Genomic DNA, 18203 nt, shown 5'->3' with positions numbered 1-18203 from the left:
TGGAGAGGATGGAGGGTGAAAGACTGACGAAGAGAGTGTATGTGAGTGAGGTGGAGGGGGAAGAGGGGGAGGCCGAGGATGAGATGGAGGGATGGGGTGGAGAGATATATGAGAGAGGGGGGTGTGAGTTGGGAGCAGGGCAGTGAAATGGCGGGGGACAGGGCGACTTGGAGGCGATTTGTTTATGGCCACCCCAAACGGGATTGAGGCGTCTGGCAATAGATAGATAGATAGACAGGTCATGCTCTGTGTGTCTGTTTCCATGATAAATTTGCAACCGCTCAAGATATCACAAAATTTTACAGGTGTGTAGAAGGGATGAAAACCTACGAGTTAGAAATCGGTGAAGTCGAGGTCATATTCCAAGCCGCGCTAGATATGTATCGGCTTGCGGCTGGTGTGATTCCCCCGTTAGGAGGGCCTCTAGTTATCGTCCACCTTACGAAGTGGAGCAATAATGTTTTTCCCTGACTCAATGTGCGTGAGTGTGCGTGCGTGTGTGTGCGTGCGTGCGTGTGTGTGTGTGTGTGTGTGTGTGTGTGTGTGTGTGTGTGTGTGTGTGTGTGTGTGTGTGTGTGTGTGTGTGTGTGTTCTTACCTAATTGTATCTTTACAGGAATGAGTCAAGCTCGTACTGTCCCGTGTCTTAAACCATATTTATCGTACATATCCTTAAATATGTGAATTGTTTTGGCACACACTATTTCATTCGGTAGTGCATTCCATTGATCAATTACTCTGTTTGGGAAACTGAATTTCCTTACGTCTTTATCACCTCTCTTCTTATGCAGTTTTTTGCAGTGTCCTCTTGCTGATGCTTCTCCATATGTTAAGTAATCATTTGTCTATTTTCTCCTTCCCTGATATGAACTTATATAGCATTATCATGTCACCTCTTTTACTTCTCTCCTGTAGTGTTGGTAGATTCAGTTTATTTAGTCTTTCTTCGTAGCTTAGGTCCCATAAGCTTGGTATCCATCTTGTAGCAGCCCTTTGAACTTTTTCAATCTTGTCTGTGTTTTTTGAGATGAGGACTGCAGACTACTGATGCATATTCCAGGGTTGGTCTAATGAATGATGTTATTATCCTTCTTAGCATTGCTTCATTTATGTATGTGAATGCTATTCTCATATTTGCAAGCAGTGTATACATGTTCCTTCTCGCTGATGTGGTCAGACGGAGATAGTCTGTTATTGATAATCACACCTAGGTCCTTCTCTCTTTCTGATTGTATAGTGTTCTATTTCCTAACTTATAATCCCAATCAGGTCTTTTTCCACTTTTACCAAACTTGATTACATGACAGTTGTCCACATTGAATTCCATTTGCCATGTATTACTCCATTCATGAAGTTTATTTAATTCTTCTTGTAGCTTTTTACAAGAGTCTGTGTTAGTAATTCTCCTTTGTATTTTTGCATCATCTGCAAACATACTCAGATAGCTCTCATTTCCAGTGTTACTGTTTATATCATTTATATACACTAAAAACATGATTGGTGCCAGCACTGAACCCTGTGGTACTCCACTAGTCACTTCTTTCCATGATGAGTAGTTTCCTCATAGTACTGTTCTCATTTCTCTCTTTGAGAAAATCTTTCATCCAACAAAACAGTTTTCCTCGAATTCCTCCTTGATGGTACAGTTTCCATAAAAGTCTTTGGCGAGGTACTGTGTCAACTGCTTTCTTGAAATCTAAATAGATACTGTCCACCCAATCCTTCTCTTTCCTGTATTGTGTTTGTTACTCTGTCATAGTAGCTCAACAGATTAGTTACACATGACTTTCCTTTTCTGAAACCAAACTGTCTTTGTTATCATACTGTGTTCTTCTAGATGATTTACCCAAGCTTTTCTTATAAGCTTTTCTAATACCTTGCTTACAACACTGGTCAGTGATACTGTTCGGTAGTTGAGTGGATTTTGTCTATTTCCTTTCTTGAATAAGGGGGCAATATTTGCTTTTTTCCAAATATCAGGTAGTTTACCTTGACTCAAAGATTTCTTGAAAATTAAAAATAATGGTTTACTTAACTCCTTTGCACATTCTCGTAGTACCCAACATGAAATTTCATCAGGACCACTTGCTTTTCCTCTGTCTAATTTACTTAACTCCTCCTGTATTACTTTTTCTGCTATTTGTATATCTGGTAGTATGTGTGGACATGCATGTTCCACATAGTCCCTTTCAAAATTTTTTTCTTCTGTAAAAACTAATTGGAAATTCTTATTTAGTGTTTCACAAATATCTTTCTCTTGTGTATAAGTGATTCCCTCATCCGTAATGGATTGTATTATATCTTTTACTTTGGTTTTGCTTCTGATATAGCTGTAAAACAGCTTTGGTTGATCACTACTTTTATTTATTATATCCTCCTCAAACCGTTTTTGGGCTTCCCTCCTTATTCTTGTATAATCGTTTCTTGCCTGTTTGTAATTATTATACGCCCTTTCACTATTGTGTCTTCTGTATCTATTCCACAACAAATCTCTTCTTTCTTTTGATTTTTTACATTCTGTATTGAACCATTTCTGTATTTTCTTATCTGCTTCTTTGTGCTGTGGGATGTACTTCTGGACTCCTATTTCATAAAATTAACAATTTTTTATATACAGCATTTCAATCTTGTCCTCTAAGCTCATTTTCCCAATCAACTTCTAAGAAATACTTCTTTAGGTCTTGATAATTTCCCTTTTTAAAGTTTAGGCTCTTTTTGTAACTTTCATTACTGTTACCTGTCATAAGCTATCCTGAAGTTGTAATTTAGTACTGCATGATCGCTTTTGCCGAGTGGAGGGTGATATATTAAACTGTCAATATCATTTTCTTGCCTAGTAAATATTAGATCTAGCACTGAAGGTACATCGAGTCCTCTTTTTCTGGTGGTTTCCCTCACATGTTGCGTTAGGAAAAACTCTTTTACGAGATCCAGGAGCTTTTGATCCCAACAGCTTTCTTGGCTAATTATATCTAGAGTATTCCAATTTATATTTGTATTAAAATCTCCAGTTAGTATAATTCTTTCCGATTTCTCTTCCATTTTATGTAGTAATGATCTTAAACTCTGAATTGTACTCTGCCAGGTCCTCATATTCGTCTCTTTCCCATGTGTTTGATCTGGGTGGCATGTACAAATTGGCTAAAATTACTTTCCCTTCAGATGTGTTGATCTCTACTGCAATCAGTTCTACTTGTGATGGTATATCTAGTTTTATTTCATTGACTTTTAGATTTTTCTTATTTAATATTATAATTCCTCCTCCTTTTTTTTTAATTTGTCTCTTCTCCATATATTGTATTCCTCTAAGTTTAGTATGTCATTGGATATCCTTGGTGTTAATTTTGTTTCAGTTAGGCATATTATTTGTGGTTCATTTTCTGACATAATCTCTAGTAATTTAGATACCATTCCATCCACATTTGAGTACATCAACTTTATCATCTTGTTTATATACTTGTCATGACATGGTTTTACTATCTTCCTCCTTTTTATTCCATCCTGTTTGTGTACCACTTTCGTACCTGCAATCCTATTACTTTGTAAAAAAATGTCTTCTCCTCTTCTGATCTTCCCTCACTTTTTGTTTTTGCTTCCTCCCTTTTCTCTTTCAGTAATTCCAGTTCCTCCTGTGTTAGGAATCTTTTTATCCATACATTTTTAACTCCTCTTTTTCCATAAGATTCTTTGCATTTTTTAGTATCTCCTCCACAGTGTTTACACTCTGGAAAGTCACCTTTAGAGACCTTGTCCTGCTTCTCTCATATTTCTCTAATATTTTGTTCCTCTGTCTTTACTACAGATTTCCTCTGATGCTTCTTTCAGTAAGCTCATTACATTTGCCATCTCCTTTTTGTCTCTTGTGATCTTGTTTTTTACTTCTTCCTCTTCAATACCAGTGATTACTATAGATTTGCTTATATCTACTGAATCTCTGACTAACTTTGGATTGTTTTGGATTATTCTTTTCACTTCTTGTTTAATGCTTTTTTCCTCCACCCTTGTTTCTAAGTCTTTCTTTACTTTCACCATTTCAGCATACGTGGTTTCCACATCATTTTTGTAGCTTTGCACAGCTTCATTCACCTGTGTTATCTTCTCCTCAATATCACTGCTTTGGTCTATCAGACTGCTTACTTGCCTAATTGTCTCTGTCATTTGTCTTCTTAGTATAATAGGAAAAGTGTATGGTAGAATACTTATAGACAGAGTTAGAGAAAGAACAGAGAAATTAGTTGGAGAAGAAGAGGGAGGCTTTAGGAAGGGAAGAGGTTGTATAGATCAGATATTCATTCTTAGATCTTTAGTGGAAAAGTTTCTAGAGAAGGGAAAGAAGTTGTTTGCGGCTTTCATGGATTTGGAGAAAGCATATGACAGGGTGGATAGACAAGGATTATGGAAAGTGTTAAGAATATATGGAGTAGATGGGAAGTTGTTGAATGCTGTGAAGAGTATGTACGATGGTGCGAAGGCTGCAGTGCGTGTGGATGGTGAACTAAGTGAATTTTTCTCTTTTAAAGTTGGTTTGAAACAGGGATGTGTCATGTCTCCATGGTTGTTCAATCTGTACATGGATGGGGTAATAAAAGAGGTACAAGGTAGGGTAGTGGATGTTGGAGTGGCCCTGGTGAGAGAGGATAGTGTTTGGAAACTCCCTGTACTGTTGTTTGCAGATGATACTGTGTTGTTGAGTGAAGACGAAGGGGAGCTGCAAGGCTTGGTGGGTGAGTTTGAGAGAGTGTGTAAGAAACGGAATCTAAAGGTGAATGTAGGGAAAAGTAAAGTGATGGTCTTTGAGAGAAGTGAAGTTAGTGAATGTACAGCGAGGTTGGATGGTGAGGAATTGGAAAATGTGAGTACGTTTAAGTACTTGGGTAGTGTGATGAGTAAGGATGGAGGTTTGGAGGGTGAAGTGCTTGAAAGGGTGCGGCGGGGAAGAGAGGTTGCTGGTTCTTTGAAAGCAGTGATAAGAAACAGGGAAGTGAGCATGGAAGTGAAAAAGTTACTACATGACAGTATTGTGATACCAACTCTAACGTACCGAAGTGAAGCTTGGACATTGTTGGAAGGACACAAGTCAAGAGTGAGAGCAGTGGAAATGAGTTATTTAAGAGGAGCCTGTGGAGTCACGTGGAGAGACAGGCTGACGAATGAGGATATAAAGGAGCGTTGTGGTGTGGATGTGGATGTGATAGGAAGCGTTATGAGGAACACACTGAGGTGGTTTGGCCATGTGGAGAGGATGGAGGGTGAAAGACTGACGAAGAGAGTGTATGTGAGTGAGGTGGAGGGGGGAAGAGGGAGGGGGAGGCCGAGGATGAGATGGAGGGATGGGGTGGAGAGATATATGAGAGAGGGGTGTGTGAGTTGGGAGCAGGGCAGTGAAATGGAGGGGGACAGGACGACTTGGAGGCGATTTGTTTGTGGCCACCCTAAACGGGTTTGAGGCGTCTGGCAATAGATAGATAGATATATTTTTGAACTCTTCCATAACACTCTCGTGATTGACTACTGTACTTGTGTGTGCGTGTGTGTGTGTGTGTGTGTGTGTGTGTGTGTGCGTGTGTGTGTGTGCGTGTGTGTGTGTGCGTGTGTGTGTGTGCGTGTGTGTGTGTGCGTGTGTGTGTGTGCGTGTGTGTGTGTGCGTGTGTGTGTGTGCGTGTGTGTGTGCGTGTGTGTGTGTGTGTGTGTGTGTGTGTGTGTGTGTGTGTGTGTGTGTGTGTGTGTGTGTGTGTGTGTGTGTGTGTGTGTGTGTCTTCCCATTATATCTCAGGGCCACAAGATATGGCCAAAATCTAGGCAGAGTTCAAAAGTCGCCACACGGGGTCAAGGTTTAGGTCAGAAACATGGCTGCCAAAAATCAAGTATTATTTACAGCCCTCCTGTGGCACAATATCATCTCATAAACGGCTTGAGCTCTCAACATGAAACCTTCAGCATATCAAGATATGGCCAAAATCTTGGACTTGGCCAACAGCTTATTCTGGCAGGCAATTAGCATTCGGATTCCGAATGCTTTACTTTCATTCTTACTTTTTATTATTGTTACTGATTTTATTATTATTATTATAACTTATTTTTATTATTAATTCATTTATTATTATTATTATTATTATTATTGTTCGAGAACAAATTCTTTCCTATGGTTGGATGTAACAAATGGCTATAAAATCTACAAATGTAACATCTTTATTTCTAACAATGTTTCCAGATGGGATTTCACTTTCGCCTATGATCAAGTTGCTATTAAATTCGCCATGGCCACGCCAGTCATAACACCCAGTTGGCTGAGCTTCTACTACCCACTGAGTGGCCAAGTGTGGATCGGTGTCTTGGCTTGTACGCTGACTGTCTGCTTCACACTTGTCAAGGTAAACATGCAAGTGGTCAGGCACGGGCACATCCAGTATTAGTAATAAGAGGCAGCAGAAAACGGTTCCTGATGTTATTATTATATTATTATTATTATTACTGTTGTTGTTGTGGTTGTTGTTTGTCATCAAAATTTAGACGTGGGACATTCTCAGTTAGCAGCCCAGGGCCGTCTTCCAGTGTTAGTCACGCACGTAAATATATTTTCACAAGGCAGTGCTCCTGTTTGGTTCCTTCAGGATTTTTACACAAATGTGCTTTACTCTAGCGAAGCACAATATGGTTCTTCAGTTTAGCGAAGTCCCGTATGGTGCCAAATATGTCTGTTGCCATTGTTCTTTATTGTTTTATACTCACCGAGGACAATGATGCATTTAACCCGTCACGTCCCGAGGTTTTCCGCACCTCCGACATCCCCCAGTCCCAAGGTATTTTCATTTTTTTTTTTTTTTGGCTAAAACCTTCGCGTTTGGTGAGAAAAATCGAAAATTCATAGAGAAATCGCTCACCTGAGGTTTAAAATACCCAATCCAGGTAGTAGTTCCTCATTACCTGACTGGGTTTTCTAACATGCTGGCACCAAAGAAAACTAGTTCTATGGGAGGGTAACTATTTAATCCACTCATAAATGGTATTTATTTATTTACTTGGTACGAATGTATATGTAGTAGGAGAGTATATTGGTTTTCAAGCAGTAAAAAAGGCATTATAAGCATTGTTTCACTCACTAACTAATCACCATAACTGACCTTTTTTTGCCACATTACCTGATCATTATTTCTGGCTGTTTCTTCTTCTAATGCTATGTAAACATTGTCCTTCACATTGTCATCGATTGGGGAATCACTCTGGCCCTGAATATCTTTACTAGCCAGGTCACTGGTAACAGGTGAATTACCGAGACAATGGCGTGAGGGGGGGAGGGGGGAGGTTATGCGGTGTAAGGCATTGTCCCTGCTTGGCATCTTGTAGAGGAATAGAGGAAGGTGTCCCGTGTATACATACGAAAAATCACGTGCAAAAATTGAAAATTGTGCAAATTAGGGACCTTGCAATTGCATGACGTACCAGTATGTCGCCGGGACTGGCAAATGCAAATCATTGCAACGTACCCATACGTCGACGGTACGGGGCGGGTTAACCCTCTCATGGTCGTGTTTTCTTGTTCTTCCCTTGTATATAACATGAGCCAACAGTATATGATTTTTATTTAGGTGAATGTGTCAATGGAGACAGTTGCTTATTCTGGCACCATGAACACTACCCTGGTCAGGTTAATTCTATTATCTTTTCCAGTTAACTCCAGACGATAGGTTCAAGTAAGTGTTTGACACTACTCACAGGTGAAAATCAGAGTGAGCAACAAAGAAATATAATGGAAAAAATATTAGTTTAATTTTGCAGCTATAAGTATAATGACTCTTGTTGGATGATGTCAGATTTATGCAATAAGAAATTAAAGAATATATATTGCTGTTTTTATACAACATATCCTTAAACACTTAGCTGGAATACATATTTATGGTATAGATGAGTAAAGAATGGATTTGGATCGGTACTTCCACCCCGAGCCTATATATACTACAGCCACCACTGTCGTATAAGTGGTGGGCTACTTCACACTGGTTGATTTCTTGAAACCACAACATGGAATTGTTAATTAATTTTGCTTTCATACAGTTTCAATTTGGTCTGCCTTTTTCGACGAAGAAAACTTTAGCCATTCCTAAACAAATGAATTCTAAAAAAATGAATAATACATCATACCTTCAATAAAACCAATATCTGACTATTCCATGACATTTTCACTATTTTAGCGTGCTATATGTAGCTGAAAAATTACATTAAGAAAAGCAGAAAAAGATCAAAATTACTTTATGAAACTGGACATACCAAGCAGCTCCGCAAAAAAAATAAATAAATAAATAAATAATAATGGTGTGAATGACCTCATTAGAATTGTGTGTCTTCCTGACGGTAGCAGATGCGAGGAGGTGCACTTTCTATCATGGCTCGTATTATGAAAACCATTCCCCTGTCCGAAACATCACTGCTCGCCCCTATGACACAATAATGAAACAGCTACACATTCATATAATTGTCCAGGAGCTTGAGGGTGCGAAAGTGGATGTATGTGGAATAAATGAAACAAAATGGAGAGGAGAAAGTGTGAGAGAATGGGAGTATGGATGAGGTATATGTGCAAGAGTAGGTGAGAATGAGAGGGCAAAGGAAGGAGTATGTATAGTTGTGAGTAAAAGATGGAAGAAGAGCATAAGACAGTATGGATCAGTTGGGTCAAGGATTGTGTGGGTAAAGTTGAAAGTTGGAATACAAATGTGGGCGATTGTGTGTGTGTATGCACTAACGCAAGATCGTGCTAGAAGAGTGAGAGAAGAGTTCTGGACAAATGTGGAAGCGTGCATGGAAAAGTTTGGAAGGAATGAGAGAGAGTTTTTGATTGTTGAAATGAATGGTAAAGTTGGGAATGTGAAGGTGGATGGAATAGTTCGTGAGTGGGGTGTGCCTGCTGAGATAGATGAGAATGGGAGTGCGTTAGTGGACATTTGTGCTGGGAGGGGGTTGGTGATAGCCAATACCCTCTTCAGGCATAACATGATCCACAGGTATACATGGCGAGTGATGAGAAGGGCGGGTGGTGAACTGAATGAAAGGAAGGCAATGATTGATTGTGTGTGTGGATGAAAGGATGTGAAGATGTGAAAAGGATGCAAGAGTGTATAGAGGTTGGGGGAGTGCACTTTCTGACCACTACTTGGTGGTGGCCAGAATTAGAATGCAAGTAAGATGGAGGAATAGAAGAAGGGAAAGACGAGAGGAAGGACTAGTTGCAAGGAGAGTGGAAAGGTTACAAGAGGATGAGAAAAAGGCAGAATATAAGAGAGAAGTGGAGGAACGATTGGGCAAATATGAATTGGAGCAGATGGGAGACGTGGAAGGTGTGTGTAAGATATTTACAGAAGAAATATGTGGAGCATGTGATGTAGTGTGTGGAAGGAAGAGAAGATGGAGGGGGGTGCAAGGAACAGCGTGGTGAACTAAAGAGGTGAAACAGGCTGTGGCACAAAAGAAGAAAGTATACAATGAATGGATGAGAAATAGGGGCGTGGAAGAAGTTGAGAGGCGGAAGAGAGAGTTATATGTGGAAAGAAAGAGAGAGGTGAATAGATTAGTAAGAGAGAGTAAGAAGAGAGTGGATGAGGAACTTGGAAGGAATTTGAGTGTAAAGTGGAGGGACTGTAAGAAAATGTTCTGGAGAGAAGTGAAAAGAGTAAGACAGGGTGGTAGTGAAGTTAGCAGGGGAGTGAAAGATAAAAATGGTAGATTACTAATGGAGAAGGGAGAAAAATTGACCAGATGGAGAGAACACTTTAAGGAATTGTTGAACGTAGAGGATGGAAGTAATGCGAGTATAAGTGGCTGGGGAATGGCTGGGAGAAGGAGGGAGGTGAGAAGACAGGAAGAAATCAGTAGGATAGAAGTTGTGGAAGCAATGAAGAGAGTTAAATCGGGGGAAGCCCAAGGAATTGATGGAGTGTGTGGTGAAATGCTGAAGCATGGGGGAGAGATAGTAGTAGAATGGATGTGGAAGATGTGCAGATTGGCCTGGGAGGAAGGTAGAGTCCCGGAGGATTGGAAGTCAGGTATAATTATTCCCTTGTACAAAGGAAAAGGGGAAAAAGAAGTGTGTGGTAATCATAGGGGCATTTGTCTTCTTAGTATAATAGGAAAAGTGTATGGTAGGATACTTATAGACAGAGTTAGAGAAAAAACAGAGAAATTAGTTGGAGAAGAACAGGGAGGCTTTAGGAAGGGAAGAGGTTGTGTAGATCAGATATTCGTTCTTAGATCTTTAATGGAAAAATTTCTAGAGAAGGGAAAGAAGTTGTATGCGGCTTTCATGGATTTGGAGAAAGCATATGACAGGGTGGATAGACAAGGATTGTGGAAAGTGTTAAGAATATATGGAGTAGATGGGAAGTTGTTGAATGCTGTGAAGAGTATGTACAATGGTGCGAAGGCTGCAGTGCGTGTGGATGGTGAACTAAGTGAATTTTTCTCTTTGAAAGTTGGTTTGAAACGGGGATGTGTCATGTCTCCATGGTTGTTCAATCTGTACATGGATGGGGTAATAAAAGAGGTACAAGGTAGGGTAGTGGATATTGGAGTGGCCCTGGTGAGAGAGGACAGTGTTTGGAAACTCCCTGTACTGTTGTTTGCAGATGATTCTGTGTTGTTGAGTGAAGACGAAGGGGAGCTGCAGGGCTTGGTGGATGAGTTTGAGAGAGTGTGTAAGAAACGGAATCTAAAGGTGAATGTAGGGAAGAGTAAAGTGATGGTCTTTGAGAGAGGTGAAGTTAGTGAATGTACAGCGAGGTTGGACGGTGAGGAATTGGAAAATGTGAGTACGTTTAAGTACTTGGGTACTGTGATGAGTAAGGATGGAGGTTTGGAGGGTGAAGTGCTTGAAAGGGTGCAGCAGGGAAGAAAGGTTGCTGGTTCTTTGAAAGCAGTGATAAGAAACAGGGAAGTGAGCATGGAAGTGAAAAAGTTACTACATGACAATATTGTGATACCAACTCTAACGTACGGAAGTGAAGCTTGGACGTTGTTGTAAGGACACAAGTCAAGAGTGAGAGCCGTGGAAATGAGTTATTTAAGAGGAGCCTGTGGAGTCACATGGAGAGACAGGCTGACGAATGAGGATATAAAGGAGCGTTGTGGTGTTGATGTGGATGTGATAGGAAGCGTTATGAGGAACACACTGAGGTGGTTTGGCCATGTGGAGAGGATGGAGGGCGAAAGACTGACGAAGAGAGTGTATGTGAGTGAGGTGGAGGGTGGAGGGGGGAAGAGGGATGGGGAGGCCGAGGATGAGATGGAGGGATGGGTTGGAGAGGTATATGAGAGAGGGGTGTGTGAGTTGGGAGCAGGGCAATGAAATGGTGGGGGACAGGGCGACTTGGAGGCGATTTGTTTGTGGCCACCCCAAACGGGATTGAGGCGTCTGGCAATAGATAGATAGATAGATAGTATATGTACAGCCGTGGCCATAAATAATCACCTATCCGTCTGTACCCCGTGCTTCAGACTGGTTCCTTTATGAGCAGCAAGTCACACTGGAGTAAGAGGGGGTGAGAAGGAGGGGCCAGAGAGAGAAGGGAAGGTGGGTGGAGGTACGAGCGATGGTGCTGTGGTGGAGTGAGAGAGGGGAGGGTGGGTAGGAAGGGGGGGGAATGAAATGCGCAGTTGTGGTCACAGAATTTATCTATTTTCTTTCATTCAAGGCATCATATAAAGGAGTTACTATTAGGTAGATAAAGCTGCATTACACTTTGTATAGCGGCATCAGATAACAAACTTTAGATAGGTGGTGATATGAAGGACTGGCTCGTGAGAGAAATATACTAACATGACAGATCAAACATTAGTGCAGAGCCAGATATTTTTGTTTATCCGTGTATTTTGACTTCAGACATAGAATGGAATCTGGATGGCTTTGACTTTCATATTGTTTGTGTAAGAAACGTCCGCTTCCCTTACATATCATTAATTTTTGGAACTAAACATTATATGCATCCTTTGACATCGCTGTGTCCACAGTAAATATGATCACCCTTGCGGTATACACTCCCTGTATACAGTCATCATCATGTCAATTCAATATTTATTTAATGACATCTCAATATTAAAAGGCTATTAAAATAACTGTGCATAAAAGGTAAATTAATTTGTTGTCTGTGCTCATGGGTGGATATGATAACGGTATCTCTCATAATCTGTTAGGGGGAAAATGAAACAAAATCCTACCCAAGTTCCGAAAATATCTATCTATCTATCTATCTATTGCCAGACGCCTCAATCCCGTTTGGGGTGGCCACAAACAAATCGCCTCCAAGTCGCCCTGTCCCCCGCCATTTCACTCCCCTGCTCCCAACTCACACCTCCCTCTCTCATATACCTCACCACCCCATCTCTCCATCTCATCCTCGGCCTCCCACTCCCTCTTTCCCCCTCCACCTCACTCACATACACTCTCTTCGTCAGTCTTTCACCCTCCATCCTCTCCACATGGCCAAACCACCTCAGTGTGTTCCTCATAACGTTTCCTATCACATCCACATCAACACCACAACGCTCCTTTATATCCTTATTCGTCAGCCTGTCTCTCCATGTGACTCCACAGGCTCCTCTTAAATAACTCATTTCCACGGCTCTCACTCTTGACTTGTGTCCTTCCAACAACGTCCAAGCTTCACTTCCGTACGTTAGAGTTGGTATCACAATACTGTCATGTAGTAACTTTTTCACTTCCATGCTCACTTCCCTGTTTCTTATCACTGCTTTCAAAGAACCAGCAACCTTTCTTCCCTGCTGCACCCTTTCAAGCACTTCACCCTCCAAACCTCCATCCTTACTCATCACACAACCCAAGTACTTAAACGTACTCACATTTTCCAATTCCTCACCATCCAACCTCACTGTACAGCTCCGGACAGATGAAACGGCTACACCCCATCCACCAGCGACTTGGTTTGGGTCTCAGTGGTTCTGGTAACAGTTGCAGGTGGAGGGAGGGGGGATGTGGGAGGGTGAGGAGGGGAGAAATGTGGGCGGAGTCCTATAGGGGGTAGTGTGGGAGGGTGAAGAAGCACCACAGTCTGGCTGGTGGGAGGGGGAGACGAATGGTTGGGTAGCGGAGATGAGAGTCTGCTGGAGGGTAAGACAGGTGAGTGTGATTAGATGAAAAGAAATTACCAAAAATGTTTTATTATAATATCTGCTGCATATATTGCATTTTATCTACTAAATAAAAACACTGTCTATTATTCACCACCGTATTTAGGTATCCTACTCATTATTATTATCCTTTGGATATTAGGCAATAAATAAAGATATTGGACGGTCTTTCAGACCCGAACCAATTTTTTCATAACTTTTTTCTTCAGCTATTTCCGTATTCCTATTATCCCTCGTGCTTGAAGTCCCCCTTTTTATCACTTTCTCCTACGCCCTACATTTTTTTTTTAGGCATAAGGCAGTTTAACTTTCTCTTTAAATAACCATATTTGTCAACAAATATTCCTTTCATTAATCTATTTAATTACCTGTTTTCTTTCAATATGCATTTGTCTAATAATGGGTGTTACACCTTAATTGGCGCCGCTATTTGACGTTGTGAATAAATTTGGTATAAATTTACGCATATATTGCAGTCTCTCTCAAGTAGGCTGGCAACCTCACACATCCTTCCCCCTGCTTTCTCCTTCTCTCGCTACCCGTTCCCTCCTTTCCTTTTGTAGTACTGGTTATCTATTCTTTCTCATATTTTTAACCTCATTCCTTCTTACAAACTTTTAGTGCCATAGGAATTTCTCCCTCATCACCTACAGTCCTACTACATGAAAGTGGAAAAAACTGTCATCGGGAAAAGAATAACTGGAAATTTATGGCGAAGGTTACGATATTAGTTATTTAGAATGAAAGTGTTGGCAGATACGCATTCTTGACGTGATTATCACAGCCACAGCATTTCGCCATCATAAAACAGAAGGACTATAGGTTTCATGCATTACCTCCTTACGTCCAGCATTACTGTACAGAACGCCATGTATAACACATTAAGGACCACAAGGACAGTACTGGTAGTCATCGTGATTCTCATGAATCTCTCCATAGGCTATTGAAAACAGTGCTTTATGCTCAACTTCAGAATTATGTTCTCATCATGGCAATGATAGGCAAAGATAATAAAAACAATATATACAACCAAATTATCATTTATTATACAACAAAGCTCAAACTGCTTCCGTGCTACCTGAAAAAAATTAAATACCTGATCATATATATATATATATATATATATATATATATATATATATATATATATATATATATATATATATATATATATATATATATATATATATATATATATATAATCGTACAGGCTCTACACTTATGAAGTTTAACATCGAGTAACCCTATATGCCCAAAGTAATTTCCTCTGCATGGACTGACGTTGTAACGAAACTGGTTGTCCCCCTGCAGTAATTATTAATATATTTTTATGGTCATGTATGACTGAATAGTTTAGTTTATACAAGCGAAAACCTCAGAAATAATACTCACCGAGTATTATTCCTTCTCCAGCAGTTGCGCCTTCAGTGACACACTTCCAAAAATCCTCTGGCTTGTCAACATAACGTTTGCTAGGGTCCTTTGATGCAACCCTGCTTCGTGCAATACTCTTCTCATAGTCTTTTCGCTGATATCATGGTCTGTGCATCGGTTTCTGTGGCGTGTAGTGCAACATGGTGGTTTCCGTGTGGTAGGTTGCCATGCTATGGTGGTACCAATCTTAAGTGGCGGTTTGGATGGGGCACGAACCTCTGTACAGTGTTGCCACGGGTTCCACACCCGCTATGCGAACGGCTCTGATATATGTAATAGGCATCACAATAAGTTAAACACATAAGAATATACTGGTAACGTGTGTATTATAATATATGAAAGAACAGTAAACTGATTATGCGTGAAATATTTATAAGGCAATACAGAAGCGTGGCATAATTATTTTACAGTGTTGCTTAAAAAAAAGTAGTCACTTTTATTTGCTGTTACCGTATTTCTGGGGTTGGTAATAATGTCACAATTATGATTATAAGATAATGTGCAGGAATATAAGCAAAAATATGCCAGTTTCTTAGTAAAAAAAATATATACATTAAACCCTCGTGAGCGGCAACACTCACACACACCCAGTCCGACCTGGTCATCTGTGAGGGATAGAGGAATAGGCCTGTTTGGGGACACCTCTTAAAAAAAACGCGCCAAGACTTTAACCTCCAGTGTGGTGTGGAAATAAAGTCAGATTTACAATATGTACATTATAACGTAAAAGAAAATAACCAAAATGTATCCTAAAATACCACAGACGAGAGAGAGAGAGAGAGAGAGAGAGAGAGAGGGGGGGGGGAGGCAGACCAGGGGTAGTGTTGAGTGCAGCTGAGTGAGAGATGGAGGAAGGGAGGGAAGGAAGGAGGGAGAGAGTGATTGAATGAAAACAAATCATGGCGCCACAACAACGAGGTCATCTGGCGCCATATGTAAAACAATAATATTTTTAAACATAATTAGATATAATAAAAACAAGATAAAGAAATGAAAGCACAAGTTTATAAGTCACTCATAAAAGAAACAAAATTCCCCAGGGTGACGCACACCTCCCCAAGGAGAGAGAGAGAGAGAAGGCAGGCAAGGGGCAGTGTTGAGTGCATTGTCAAGCTGAGGGAAAGGTGAAGGGAGGGAAGGAAGGAGGGCGAGAATGATTGAATGAAAAGGCGCCGTAACACCGAGGTCATCTGGCGTCATATGTAAAACAATAATATAATAAAAAACAAAATAAAGAAATGAAAGCACAAGTTTATAAGACATAAAAGAAACAAAATTCCCTAGGGTGATGCACATCCCCCCAGGAGAGAGAGAGAGAGAGAGAGAGAGAGAGAGGGAGGGGGGGGGGCATCGCGAGTATGGAAAACGTGGCAACACTGTACAGAGGTTCGTGCCCCACCCAAACCGCCACTTTAGAATGGTACGACCATAGTTAATGTCCTCTGCTTTACCCAACACAATACATTTTAGATCAAACAGTGTTGTTCATGGTTATTAATATATATATATATATATATATATATATATATATATATATATATATATATATATATATAGGATCATGTATTTAATTTCTTCAGGTTACATGTGATTGTGTGAGCTGGTTACACCCTTGAGACTGCAGCACGGAGGCAGTTTGAGCTTTGTTGTATAATAAATGATAATTTGGTTGTATATATTGTTTTTTATTATCTTTGCCTATCATTGCCATGATGAGAACATAATTCTGAAGTTGAGCATAAAGCACTGTTTTCAATAGCCTATGGAGAGATTCATGAGAATCACGATGACTACCAGTACTGTCCTTGTGGTCCTTAATGTGTTATACATGGCGTTCTGCACAGTAATGCTGGACGTAAGGAGGTAATGCATGAAACCTATAGTCCTTCTGTTTTATGATGGCGAAATGCTGTGGCTGTGATAATCACGTCAAGAATGCGTATCTGCCAACACTTTCATTCTAAATAACTAATATCGTAACCTTCGCCATAAATTTCCAGTTATTCTTTTCCCGATGGCAGTTTTTTCCACTTTCATGTAGTAGGACTGTAGGTGATAAGGGAGAAATTCCTATGGCACTAAAAATTTGTAAGAAGGAATGAGGTTAAAAATATGAGAAAGAATAGATAAACGGTACTACAAAAGGAAAGGAGGGAACGGGTAGCGAGAGAAGGAGAAAGCAGGGGGGAGGATGTGTGAGGTTGCCAGCCTACTTGAGAAAGACTGCAATATATGCGTAAATTTAGACCAAATTTATTCACAACGTCAAATAGCGGCGCCAATTAAGGTGTAACACCCATTATTAGACAAATGCATATTAAAAGAAAACAGGTAATTAAATAGATTAATGAAAGGAATATTTGTTGACAAATATGGTTATTTAAAGAGAAAATTAAACTGCCTTATGCCTAAAAAAAATGTAGGGCGTAGGAGAAAGTGATAAAAAGGGGAACTTCAAGCACGAGGGATAATAGGAATACGGAAATAGCTGAAGAAAAAAGTTATGAAAAAATTGGTTCGGGTCTGAAAGACCGTCCAATATCTTTATTTATTGCCTAATATCCAAAGGATAATAATAATGAGTAGGATACCTAAATACGGTGGTGAATAATAGACAGGGATTTTATTTAGTAGATAAAATGCAATATATGCAGCAGATATTATAATAATTCATTTTTTGTAATTTCTTTTCATATAATCACACTCACCTGTCTTACCCTCCAGCAGACTCTCGTCTCCGCTACCCAACCATTTGTCTCCCCCTCCCACCAGCCAGACTGTGGTGCTTCTTCACCCTCCCACGCTACCCCCTATAGAACTCCGCCCACATTTCTCCCCTCCTCACCCTCCCACATCCCCCCTCCCTCCACCTGCAAATGTTACCAGAACCACTGAGGCCCAAACCAAGTCGCTGGTGGATGGGGTGTAGCCGTTTCATCTGTCCGGAGCTGTACATTCACTGACTTCACCTCTCTCAAAGACCATCACTTTACTCTTCCCTATATTCACCTTTAGATTCCGTTTCTTACACACTCTCTCAAACTCATCCACCAAGCCTTGCAGCTCCCCTTCGTCTTCACTCAACAACACGGTATCATCTGCAAACAACAGTACAGGGAGTTTCGAAACACTGTCCTCTCTCACCAGGGCCACTCCAACATCCACTAACCTACCTTGTACCTCTTTTATTACCCCATCCATGTACAGATTGAACAACCATGGAGACATGACACATCCCTGTTTCAACCCAACTTTCAAAGAGAAAAATTCACTTAGTTCACCATCCACACGCACTGCAGCCTTCGCACCATCGTACATAATCTTCACAGCATTCAACAACTTCCCATCTATTCCATAAATTCTTAACACTTTCCACAATCCTAGTCTATCCACCCTGTCATATGCTTTCTCCAAATCCATGAAAGCCGCATACAACTTCTTTCCCTTCTCTAGAAACTTTTCCACTAAAGATCTGAGAATGAATATCTGATCTACACAACCTCTTCCCTTCCTAAAGCCTCCCTGTTCTTCTCCAACTAATTTCTCTGTTCTTTCTCTAACTCTGTCAATAAGTATCCTACCATACACTTTTCCTATTATACTAAGAAGACAAATGCCCCTATGATTACCACACAC

Source organism: Coenobita brevimanus, chromosome 32 (assembly GCF_032717465.1).
Source record: "Coenobita brevimanus isolate Jiangsu-jjx chromosome 32, ASM3271746v2, whole genome shotgun sequence".
In the NCBI taxonomy this organism is placed as follows: domain Eukaryota; kingdom Metazoa; phylum Arthropoda; class Malacostraca; order Decapoda; family Coenobitidae; genus Coenobita; species Coenobita brevimanus.
This window is presented reverse-complemented; position numbering follows the sequence as displayed.